The following is a 13472-nucleotide window of genomic DNA, read 5'->3' as shown; positions in this document are numbered from 1 at the left end:
TCAGGTGAGCCATTCTCTTATATGTCTTCTAGAGACTATAGGGAAGATGTTGGAGCGAGTATTGTACAACAGATTTTTTCCCGTTGGGTTGGGTTCCAATTGCTAGTCCCTGCCGAAGATTCATACTCCTAATTATCTCATAACTGCTGTCAATGCCAAAATTATTCCATTTAAGTCCGTGAGCGATTTATCGCCCCAAATATACACTTCAATAGCAACTTCTTACCTTCATCAGTGGGTTTTAAAAGAAAAAGCCAATACGTTGTTTTTTCCATAACCTACTGATGAAGATAGCAAGTTGTTAAAGCTCGGGTGTTGTTTTCGCGGGGGTCCCAAACGGCTCGGTACTGGGACCATTGCTGTGGAACATTATGGACTAGCGGTGAAAAAGAAGCGAAAGCGGTCCTCATCACCAAGCATCGTAAGAGAACTGTAAATCATGTCATCACTTCCAAGTTAGGCATCAAATACTTGGCAGTGATGATAGACGCAAAGGTCAGCTGTAAATCCCATATATTTGCATGTCCAAGAAAGTGTCCTTTGCAGATTTTCACTTAAAAAAAACAAAGTAAATTGATTTTAATAAAGTTTTATTTCCCACTAAATACTAAAAAGGGGAAAATATTAAAAATAAAAATGATGGAAGTATTTTTTTCCAAAAATAACAACGAACAGAATTCCCTATTAACCAGAACTCATAGTGAACGACCGCTTTATTCTTTATCGATCCTTACTCGGGGCAATGTGCCTCAAGGGAGGTGTTTTGAAGGTAAATGACCTATTATAGAACTCTTCATTATACTCCATAAGAAGTGCTCAATTTTGAATACGATTTGCTATTAAATGGCGAATTAGATACTGTTTGAGATTTAACACCCTTGTGACCAGGATTTTCTCGTGCGAATTCTGTTAGAGTTCACTACTCCCTCCACTTCCTCTATCCGAGAGGTCATGTTTTCATTCACGATTGAAAACTAAATATCGTCTGATAAAGTTAAGTAATCGCTTCCATACATGTTGTACTATGTATAACTTATATACATAATTGCCGAACTTAAAAGGGAGAAAAATGGAAAAGGAGCAATATCTATATTGCGTAGTTCTTAGATGGAACAAGCGCTCGTGGCAATTTCCCAAGCAGAAATAAGTTTTTCGGGAGATTTTCCCATTAGTTAATCTGTAGGGAGCACACAATACACAATTGAGTCTTAATTGAGCCTAGTTCTTGTGAATTGATTTACCGAAAGTCTGTAACAATGAGGCTCCCTTGAATGTATATAATGAAAATTAATCGTTACGCCTTCGGTGGGATATTTCCTTGGAAATAAATTATCGAAAAGGCTCAACGGAGTCTGGGAATTTGATACGAAGTATGTAAGCACAATAGGCTTATATTCAGAGCAATGTTAAATACAAGTCAAGGATCAAATACATCCACCTCTCGGATTTTCGGTATTACTGTAAGCATGCGGAAAAATTCAAATGAATTCACCATTTTCCTGGAAACTTCAACAAGGTTGTTTGCTACCATTCATACCCACTCGATTCAATGCTCTTTAGTGTACGAGTACAATCAATCGACAGGAAAATGTGACTTACTAGAATTCTGAAATATTAGTATGTAAAATTGCGGTTTATTTTGATTTCTATTATTGCCTCAGGCCATTGATAGTTCCAGTGCACATTTATGGATATGGAAATTTCCATTGTAGGTAGCATTTGTACGTCGAACATTCAAGATGTGAGTACTATGACCAGAGCAACGGACTTACTTTAAATATATTTTACATATTTCTTACAGAGTTGATACCTAACTGTGCCACTTGACATACATATTTCTGCGATTAGATATTCCCTAGGAAGGAGAAACAGCGCAGAAAAGTGAATTTCGAGGCGCCAGAATGACATTCAGTTTGCAGGGCTAAGTTAGTTACCACAGGAAGAATGGCCAGCAAACAATGTTGCTAGTTGAAAATGAACATAGGAAATAAACGCATAAAATCATTGAATACAGAATTAATGAAACCAAAGAGCAAGAGATAGAATGTCATGATTTTCAGTCCGCCTGTCTGTCTTTTTTTTCCGGAGGTAGAAATCTTCCAAAGCCCCTGGTACACATGTTCCAGCGTGTAGGATTTTTACCCACTAAAACCACCCCCTAACTCCTGTTCTCAGCACAAAGTATTTGTTTGCGGGGTGGACATGGCTCTAGGCTCCCTCTTCGCCCATCGATTGCATCCGCAACCGCGCCTTTCTCACTTTCTCTCTTAATCTGCACTGAATCCGTCCTACCATGTCGTTCACTGTACTCCAGCTCTCCTGGTATGCAAGCAGCGGTGCTAGTGTTTCCCTTTCCAAATTTCTCCTTTGGACTCTTTCCTTCCTCATCGAATTTAGGACAATGGAAGAAAACATGTTCCGGGTTCTCCAGAATACCGTCGCAGCTGGTACAGTTGGTTGAGCTATCCAGTTTAAACCAGTCCCGTGAGAAACTTCGTGAGATCATAGTTTATCTCATCATGCGTTCTCTGCGTCCACAGCTTGATGCTGGGAATCAATCTGGGGGTCCATCGACCCTTTTTCACCTGTTCCTGCTGAAGGATTCCTCCCTTTCGGCGTTTTCAATTTGCCGATCAGAGGAAGAATCGAGCCCATCATCGGCGAAAATATCGATCGGCATCATCTCCAACATTAGGCATCATCCTTGCCAGGGCCATGCTAACATTGGACGCATTGATGCAAACATTTTGTAATTGCTGCTTGAAATTCAGCCTCGCATCTATCATCACTCCAAGGTTGGCTTTGAAGTGATGATATGCTTCCCCATTCTGATGTGGGCAGTGGTTTCCTTACGCCGTTTCGTGATAAGCACTGCCTCTGTTTTATCCTCCGGCAGTGCAAGACCTGCATCTTTCAGCCACTTCTTTATAGCAGTGATTGTTTCGGATGAATATAAATCCGCATCCGCCAGATCTTTTGCAACGTCGGCGTAACCCACTATTGTAGCCTCGCTACCAATTGGGACAATGATGCCATCATTATACATGATGTTCCACAAAAGCGGTCCCAGCACAGAGCTCTGTGGAACACCCGCGGAGACAATCTATTCTTTGGTCCCATTGTCTGTGATCCTTCTAACTGTTAAATAGCTGTCGACTAACGCAGTTAAGTAACTGGGTACACCAATCGCTGCCAATGACCCCTTTAAAAGATTTCAACTGGCAGAGTTGAATGCATTTTGCATGCCAACAGTAATCACAACACAATACTCGCTAGTGCCACCCTTTCCGTGCATAACATTTTCAGCTAAGCCAGTGACCAGTTTGATGGCGTCGACCGTTGATCTGGCTGTACGGAAGCCGAATTGTCGGTCTGATAAGCCTCGCAGACTTTCTACAGCCGGGAGGAATCCGTTGTAGATTATTCACTCCAACATTTTCCCCATAGTGTCCAATAGACATATAGGCCTGTACGGAGATGGTTCACTAGGAGGCTTACCAGGTTTAGGCAACAACACTAACCTTTGTTTTCTCCAAGTCTCAGGAAGGATCCTTTCCGCCAAGCATGCTTCAAACAATTCTCCGAATATGTTTGGTCTCGCCTTAACGGTCAGCTTAAGGGTTTTGTTTGGTGTACCGCCGAGGCCGGGCGCATCGTTGTCTGCTAGCGGCCGCAAATCTCTAGTACTTCTTCCGTCGTTACTGGGGGTATTACAGCCACATCTAAGGATGTCTGTAGACTGTAACCCCTTGTGTTCTCCTGAGGGGAATAAACCCTGAACGATTTTCAGTAGGAGATCGGGACATGTAATTTGTGGAGCTGCCTGGCCTCTAAATCACCCCATCACAACCCTGTAGGCGCCTCCTTATGGGTCTATATCTGCCTCAGTCACATGCTTCGCGATACACTCCGTGATATGGAGGACTTTTTCCGATGGTGTATAGTGTCCTGGTCCAACCACATATCTATGAATGTTTGCTCGTTAATTGCTTTCGCAGACCAACCTGACGTTCTCCTCATTTTTGGACGAGTAGATTTCCAACCGCTTGATTTGCTCTTCGGGTCAAAGACTATAGCCTGGTGATAACTATGGGTGTACTATTCCCTGACGTTCCAGGACATGTCGCGAGCTAGTCAAGGACTAACAAAAGTCAGATCCAAAACTGAACCGGACCCCTCTTTCCGCTAAGTATTAGTCTGACCATCATTAGCCAATATGATATCTAACTGCGCGAAAGCCTCCAAGAGATAACGCCCTCTTGCATTCGTCAGTTAATTTCCCCATTCTGTGGCCCATGCATTGAAATCACCGGCGATAACTTTTGGTTTCCTTCCTTTTGCATCCAGAATCAGTCTGTCTATAATGTCCTCGAATTCGGCTAACGTCAAGCTTGGAACAGCATAGCAGCTGTAGACGTACATGCCATATATTTCTACCTGTATGGCTTCTTAGTATGTCTGCATAGGACATACTACCCGTTCTTGAAATGATGACTGCTTCGGGACGGATCCTCATCTTCTCCTTCTTCTTTTTTGGCTTCTTTGGTCCAACCTTATTTTTGGGGCTCTCTTTCAAACCTTTCTCAACTTCCCGCGATTTGTTGTATATGACCCTAATGGCTCTCACCATATGCTTGGTTGCTTGGGGCACGTTGTGTTTATCGGACTTCTGTCTCCATTCTTCTTTCCGTATATTTTCTGGCGTCAACGGGATTCCTGTGGCCCAGGTCCTTTTTAGTCTTGGATATTGGGGGAGATCTCATAATCATTGAGCTTCTCCTAAACGAATCCGGCTTTCGATACTGAAGAGCCTACCCTAACTGTTTACGCTTGGATGCGGTTGGTGTCACGCGGCTTTTAACGACCAACATTCTCCCTTGGACACATCCTACTGCGTGTTTGCTATGGGTGTTCTAGAGAGCGATGTGCTCGGTTTAAACACCTTCTTGTCTAAGCTGCTTGTAGCATTAGTTGCCACGGTGGTCAAGCTGTCTACCACCGAGCTACTGAAGTCGAGGGATATCAACGACCGGGAGCGTGCTTGCCCACTCCCAAAAGCCGCCGGTACTGGCGTTTCGAGCCCCTGCATCGTAAGTTTATACACCTTCTTTTCGTCCATATTAGTTTATTATTCTGGGTAACCTTCCCGTAGCCATTTTTATCCACGGGTGGGCGTTTTTCTTCCATCATCCGACCTGTACATAAATATGCCCATGCACGCGTACCTTCGAATGTGTACAAGTACATATTCATACGCATCCGCTGAGCATTCCCCTATTCGTCTTATGGAAGATCTGGTAACTCCTCACTGGTCTGTCCGTCTGTCTGTCACACCTGATTTATTCGGAAACGGCTAGACCGACTGTCACGAAAATTGATGAAAGCATGTGGTCTGCTGTTCGCTTTACATACGGTAAGTGGCGCCATTTTGCGTTAAGTTTAAGGGGGGCTCCATATACATGTGAATGAAGTGTGCAAAATTTTTTTTTGCAGAATGTTGCCATGTGTGGTATCAAATGAAAGGGCTCAATTAGTACTTTTCGAAACTGGTCCCATATTTGATATCCGGAGAGTGATGGCTCAAAATATGAGCACCAAAAAGTGTAACAGGTCTCGATCTCAGAACCTATCCAACTGAAAAATCTGAAAAAAATCACAATGGTATATCTAACCGAAATCTAGGCCACAAAAGATATCCAGTTCCGATATCTGCACAAATAAAGTTAATAATAGTATGTTAGCATATTTTAAAAATTTAGCCGGAAACACCCCTTAAGCTCATACTCGAACTATAAAATGGAACTTGCATAAGAGATAACATAAGGCATAACTTTGGGAAGTTTGAAGAAAATCCAGCTATTATTAACAAAGTTATAGAAGATAAAACTTTTATATGTTATTACAAATTTCAAACCGATACTGTTATCAGTAACCAAAATATTACAATTATAACAGCACGTCCCGGATACCTCAGTGATTAGAGCACTAGAACATTGCAGCGGGAAATCATGGTTTAAACCTAACTGGTGGCGGAGGGATTTTTATCGTGGTTGCATGCCAGATACCAGTCAACTCAAATGCGAATGAGTACTTGAGTCACATCAGGGTAATAATCACAGGCATGCGCAATGCTGACTTCTACAGTGTAACGTAGTCCTGTAATGCACGGTTACTGTCTTGAATGAGGTGCTTTAACATGCTTCAAGGTGCTGATTCAATTGAATTGATCCACCAACAATTAGTATTATCATTATTGATCTTATATTATCATTTTGTAAGATGGCCCAACTTATCTGATGTTATCTAAATTCATCAGCTATTATATTGGATAACAATATTTGCACAATGCTTTCCACTATGCATTATCTATTATCATCAAACCAATGGTTAGCCTAACCTACTTCCAGAGTATTGTGTTTTAATTCAACAGAGAGCTTCAGCGAGTAATGTCCTCGCGAAGAAACAGTATTAAATATTGCATACATATATGTATAAAATATATCTACAAATATTCAAGCACCCACGATGTAATGTTTTACAAGTTCTGTGCGTTTGTAACACAATCATGAATGGAAGTTTATTTATTGTTCAGTGTTAATGTGATAACTTGAAACAATTTGATCCGTAGCTGAACTTGCCATGCTTCAAGTATGACCGAGAAATAAACATCATTCCATGTGCATTTGAATTGAGAACAATTCCAAAGACGTTCATGGCGTCTGATTCTAATTGTATTGAGCATTTTAATTCACTTTTAATTCAGTGGTTCAAGTTCTGCAATCTGCGGGCTATGACAATATCGGCTCGATGTGGAACCTGCTGTAAGAATATGCCGGAAAACGCAGAATAATAATCTTTAAATAATATTAAGAGGGAAACCACATTAGGAGAATTTCGAATCTATTTTTTTTATTGCATAGATCGGGAGCTATTCTAGAGTACGCTGACAAAGTTTCAAAGAGAAACTCGTGTTTTTTGGTTGAGGCTTAGCTTATCATCATCAATGGCGCAGTAACCGGTATCCGGTCTAGGCCTGCCTTAATAATGACTACAGACGTCCCGGTTTTACGCCGACGTCCACCAATTCGATATCCTTAAAAACTGTCTGGTGCCCTGACCTACGCCATCGCTCCATCTCAGGCAGGGTCTGCCTTGTTTTCTTTTTCTACCATAGATATTGCCCTTATAGACTTTGCGGGCTGGATCATCCTCATCCATACGGATTAAGTGACCCGCCCACCGTAACCTATTGAGCCCGATTTTATCCACAACCAGACGGACATGGTATCGCTCATAGATTTCGTCGTTATGTACCGAATCGTCCATCCTCATATAGGGAGCCAACAATTCTTCAGAGGATTCTTCTCTCGAACGCAGCCAAGAGTTCGCAATTTTTCTTGCTAAGAACCCAAGTCTCCGAGGAATACATATGGATTGGCAAAATCATTGTCCTCTACAGTACGAGCTTTAACCCTATGGTGAGACGTTTCGAGCGGAACAGTTTTTGTAAGCTGAAATAGGCTCTGTTGGCTGACAGCAACCATGCGCGGATTTCATCGTCATAGCTGTTATCGGTTGTGATTTTCGACCCTAGATAGGAGAAATTTTCAACGGTCTCAAAATTATAGTCTTCTAGCTTTATTGTTTTCGCTTGACCAGTGCGATTCGATATTGTTCGTTCATTCGTTTTTGGCGCTGACGTTGCCGCCATGTATTTCGTCTTGCCTTCATTAATATGCAGCCCGACCTGCTCGATCTGGATTAAGGTAGACTGTACATCTCGGGTTGTTCTTCCCATGATATCGATATCGTCAGCGTAGGCCAGTAGTTGGGTGGACGTGACGAGGATAGTGCCTCGTATTTACGTCGGCATCGCGAATCACTTTCTCCAGGGTCAGGTTAAAGAGGACACATGATAGGGCATCCTTCTGCTTTTATCTGGCCTCGCACATCGGTCAGGGTTAGCCTAGTCAGTCGTACCAATTTCGTTGGGATACCGAATTCGCTCTCAGCCGTGTACAGTTTTACCCTGGCTATGCTATCATAGGTGGCTTTAAAGTCGATGAAAAGATGGTGCAACTGATGTCCATAGTCCAACAGTTTTTCCATCGCTTGCCGCAGAGCGCAAATCTGATCTGTTGCTGATTTGCCTGGAGTGAAGCCTCTTTGGTATGGGCTAATGCTGTTCTGGGCGTATGGTAGACATGAGTCTAGAACTTCAATCGTCCCGTCACCAACTTTTATACTGAAGCTTTATCAGTCAGTATATTTCCGACATTTAAGACGAACAATGAACCAGTTGATCATCGTAAAGTATTTCTGGCGTCCATGAACAAGGACATTAATTCTTGGGCCACACAATGCATCGATTCACCAAGTGTTTCCACACTATCCATCTCAATCTAACTGGTCCTTTGAGAGACTCGCAGGGTTTCAGGTATTGTGTTACAATGATCAATACGTTCATGCGATAGTCAGAGGCGAGATTTCTGAAAGATATTTCTGCACAGTCTTGTGCTAAGGCACTTTGTCGAGAGTGAATTCCACGTTCCAGTGCGCTGTTATACACACTCACCAGGGAATGAAGTTAGAGTCCTCCTTTTTCTCGGCTTTGAACGTCACTGGACAATCGCGTACCACCCGCAGTCCAATAGGATGCTCGGCACAGGATGGTGAAGGCCACTATAATGGCCCAAGACGATCCTCCGTGGTCGAAAGTTCTGCCACTCATTCTGCTTGCTTTCCTGGCAGCTTGGCAACTAATCGCGAGAAATTTGCTACAGGTCCTGCAGAGCTGGTGTACGGAGAGAAGTTAAGAATTCCTAGTGACCCTGTACTCCACATTAGATTGGGCCTTAACACCACCGGTTTGTTGCGTTTGCTCAAGGACACAGTCCAAAAGCTGAAGCCGCCACCACGCATGTTCTAATTAGCACGGACGATGCAGCCATCTTACGAGAGCCGCTTGGAAATCCTTGAACGAGGCTTACACGATTTTAGCTTCAATATCGAAAGCATTATTATTATTCTGTTAAGGGGTACGCGCTCTTAAGGAACTATTGTGCCCCTTTCACTGGTTATAGTATACCTATTAATCATAGTATCTCAAGCAAGCCCATAAGCGTTAGGAATTTTAGTATATTCCAAATCTTTCAACTTTGCATCTAGTATTAAGTGTTCTCCCAGATGTCTCGACCCACTTTGCACAAGTGCCGGACACTGTCCCAGAACGTGTATATAGGTTTCATCACATTCCGCACAGAACCTGCAGGCAGTGTCCGTAGATATCCTTAATTTCTCTAGGTGATAGTTGAGCCGGCAGTGATTAGTGAGAATTCCCAATATGAATCGGAAGTTCTTCTTGGTGAGGGTTAACCAATCCTTTGTGCGCTTGGGTGTGTATCCCTCAATAAGGACCCAGGACTGCTACATTTCTGGTAGGCCCACCGAGTATAGTTCCCTCAACCGTTCCTCTTCATTTTTAATGTCTTAGCTGTTAACTCATTTCCGATTCCACAGAAGGGTTCTAGTTCGTGTAAAGGTGTTCCTGTTCCCTTCTTGGCTAGTTCGTCCGCTACCTCATTGCCTTCCGAATTATGATAACATCGCCTGGAATCCAGAGTATACAAGCCTTGTTGAATGAGTCGAGCTTATTCAGTTTCTCAGGGAATTCCCATACCAGTTTAGAGTTCACCTGGTTGGACCTAAGTGCCTTGATGGCTGCTTGGCTGTCAATAAGAATAGCAGTGTTCTGCTCCCGTAGTTCCTTTGGAGATTAAGGCTGGAATATTCTAATGTGCTTATCCATTGGCTCCAAGTATATTTTTCTTGGACCAATGACCCTGGGACCTACTCTCTCTGCTCCGACGTTTGATTGCCTCAGTCATATACCCCGGTCGTGAAGGGTCTACCCTTGCACTCCACCTTGCTTCTGAAGACTCTCCATAATCGCGAATGGAGATCCCCATTCTAAGCGGTTAGAAGGTCCATGAGATCTTCCGCCTCTATTGTTGCGGTTTTTCAGGGGAAACACTGTCACCATATGTGCTGTTGATATATCATCCCCAGCACATGTTGACTGCTCTGCTCCTTTCCAGCCCGGTAATTTGGGAACTATGGTTTTAAGCCACTCTACACTGTCTTCAGCCATGCAGTTTACCAGTATATGACCTGGTCGAAATAGTGCCCCGGTGGACACAAATTTCGCAGTCCATCCCTTGCACATCTGCCTGACGACAAGGTCTTCGATAGTTTCCTGCTCCTCACGAGTGAGTATTTGCTCGGGAAATATTTTTGGCAGTATGACCAATCGAATGCCCTTGACCGCACTAGTATAGCTAATGGCGGGCTTCCTGATTCCCGCCTTCAACCCATACCTACCTGGATTTTCTCCCTTCTTAGGTTAAGGTTTGGATTTTTTGGGAGCATTCCCTTCATGCGGGCTAATCTCCGCTGCTCCCCGCTTTCTTGGCACAGATAAAGATAGGTCTGTCCTGAGCCTTCTTAAGGGTCTCTTCAGATTTCAGGTCTTCTTTCAGATAATGCAGGTACTATTTAGCACCTGCACCATTGAGACCTGTCTCCTTCCTGACGCCTGATATATTGATCTCAGACGAACTTTTGCTTGTCCTTGTTTTTTGAGCAGTGGTCTTTGTTGCTTGTTGTCTTCGCACTAAACCAATGTTGACCTTGGATCTACTACTTGACGTCTTAACTTCTCCCTTCTTGGATGATGTGTCCTCCGTGCCATAGCCCCTTGTAGCACAGTAAGGTCAAACTTACTCATTGGAGCGACCAGGTATCAGTAAGGTTCCGTTCGAATACAGTCAGTTCGCATGGCACCCTGGATTGGGGGAGGGCTTATTCGACTCTCCAGGGCTAACGGTCCTGGTAGACGTAAGGGTTGTCCCCTGGAAAGTTACACACGACCCTAGAGGAGAGACAGCTCATTTTCAAAGAGAGATAGGTTGAATTAACCCCGATGCCGCTAGATCTTTTTTAACTACAACCAATGCTATCTTTGGTTTTAGCTAGTTGAAAGCTGAGTATACCATTGTATGTGCATGATAGAGAATAATGGAAGCAGCACAAAGCCCTGAGGAACACTCGCGAAAGCGGTATACTCCTTGAGCCCATCATCTTTGTTTTACCAGAGCCGCCTTCCCTCCGGATCCGTAAGAGAAACAAAACGGCTGGTAATATCAGTCGTGGCTTAACAGCTTCCAATCGGTCCAATTTTCATTCCTTACATCCACACACTTTGAGCCAAGTGGTAGTCAATTTTATAATTTTTATATTGACATCGCTTCCTAAAAATTAGTTTGCCAATTCGGAAAACTCCCAGACCATCAACAAACTAGCGCAATCTTTATCTGCTTCAACACTTTTCCCATAATGCTTTAAACATATATGGGACAATAAAGGAATGGCTCGCTTAACTCCTGCAAAGATCTCCTCTCCAATGCATGCGTTGTACAAATTGGCAAACGTATCTGATCATATCTTTACCCCGTTGTTGTTAATGTTTCCTTCTGGATCTTCTGGAGCTTCATTTCCTCACAACCTACTGTAAAGTAGCTCTTCTCCGATTACTGCGGATTTTCCTATCATCTGCCAAGTATCTTGCTGATGATGATGATGAAATTGTTACACGTGATCTCTCGTACGATTTTTTAGGTATCCTATTACGATGTCGTGGATGAGATGGATTTCTTCTTGTAGATAATTTTCCTATGCGGGCTGCTGATTTTACCTTACCCGTATGAAAGTTTGCTGGAGCATCATTTTTTCTAGGCGGTTCAATATTTTCCCCATTTGTGGTTGGATTTTCTGCAGGCTCTCTGGCTTGAATTGAATTATCTGAGGGTCGCTGTGTTTTCAGACATATTGTGCATCAGCACAACACCTACGAATGTCGATCACACTATGAACCAGAACGTTCTTTTCGGTAGGTATTCAAATCAATTTTGTTTACCGGTACTATGTCTAATTCTGCATGATCCAATAATGAGCTGAGACTCCTTTGGCTTTTGTTGATTATTAGCAATCATGGGCCGGAGAGAACTGCTTTTCAAAGCATGTTCTCGTTCACTGCTATGATCTACGGATGCAAATCCTGAGTAACTGGCAATAGGAATAATGTTACTTTTATGTAAGCCCTTAGATCCTTTGAATAGCGCAACTTTTTTGTACTCCTTGGCACACAATTTTTGTATGGCACCTTTTGGTCAAAACCTTTTTGCATGCTTTGGTAAATGGTCTTTCTATATTACCCAAATATCCATCTGGCACGGAATAAAGGCTTTACTATTCTGGGCCCGGGGGGAAGCAATTCATTTCCATCCCCCTCTCGTTAGGTCTGACGATAACTTGTAGAGAATCAGCTGGATTACACACCAAAATTGAGAGATAGAGAGATAGATAGATAGAGAGGGAGCTGCATCCATTAGCATAAGCGATTCATACGTATCTTTCCGCCAAACGTGTGCCCCTTTATCACATCGTGTGTATATTTTCTCTGCCTAAGCCTTTCCTGTACGAGGATTTCTTCGACAGATTATCAGAGGTCCTAACCGTTTTGTTTCCCTTACTTTCTTCCATCCTCTGTGGCGAATTTAATCTTCCTATGCTCTCCTGGCCCATTACTCCTGGGCTTCCCTCCCTCCCTAATAGCTCGACCCAACCTTCCCTTCCTGTATCCACTTGCATGTACGTCTGTGGGGCCCTCCAGTTTAACAGTTTAACCTTTCTAGAAACCACTTAGATCGCACTCTTGACTTTGTCCTCTCTAACCTTTCTATGCGTTGTCTTTCCCAATCGCTTCGAGCTCTGTCTTACGTTGCCCCTGACGCCCATCATCCTGCTCTCGAGCTTGATGTTCAGATATCACTCTCCGGTCGCTCGCAAGCCTACCAAGTTCAACTTTCGTAAGGTGAACTTCGAAGGTCTGAATTCAGCCCTGGCGTCAATCAACTGGGCCCCCTCCTCTCTCCATTTACGTGCGACCAAGCACTCAACAATTTCTTTACCATTTTATCTGATCTTCTTCCTTGTTACGTTCCCTCCTCTCATAAGTGCTTACGCTCGGGGTGTCTGGTTCACCACAAAAAAGAAGTTCCTGTCTTCTAGAAACGATGCTGACTTAGTTTTTTTCAAATCTCTACGTTCATTGGTCAAATCCTTAACACGTAAGCCCAGAAATGAATATTTGACCAGTGTGGAACACTCACGCAGGCGTGGGAACCTGAAACCTTTCTGGTCCCATATTCGCAACTCTCGCTGCTCTGCCCGGTTATCCCCTCCGTCCATTAAATTCTCTGGTTTCTCAACTAGCTCCCCCCAAATATCGTGTGATTTACTCTGCCTCCCGATAGTGGCTGTAGCCTGCCCCACATCGGCTACCATACCCCTTCTTACCCCTATTCTTGTCGAGTACCTCATTAGTAAACTTGATGCCAATCTCGGACCTGGCT

Source organism: Hermetia illucens, chromosome 1 (assembly GCF_905115235.1).
Source record: "Hermetia illucens chromosome 1, iHerIll2.2.curated.20191125, whole genome shotgun sequence".
In the NCBI taxonomy this organism is placed as follows: domain Eukaryota; kingdom Metazoa; phylum Arthropoda; class Insecta; order Diptera; family Stratiomyidae; genus Hermetia; species Hermetia illucens.
Note: the sequence above shows the minus strand (reverse complement) of the source record.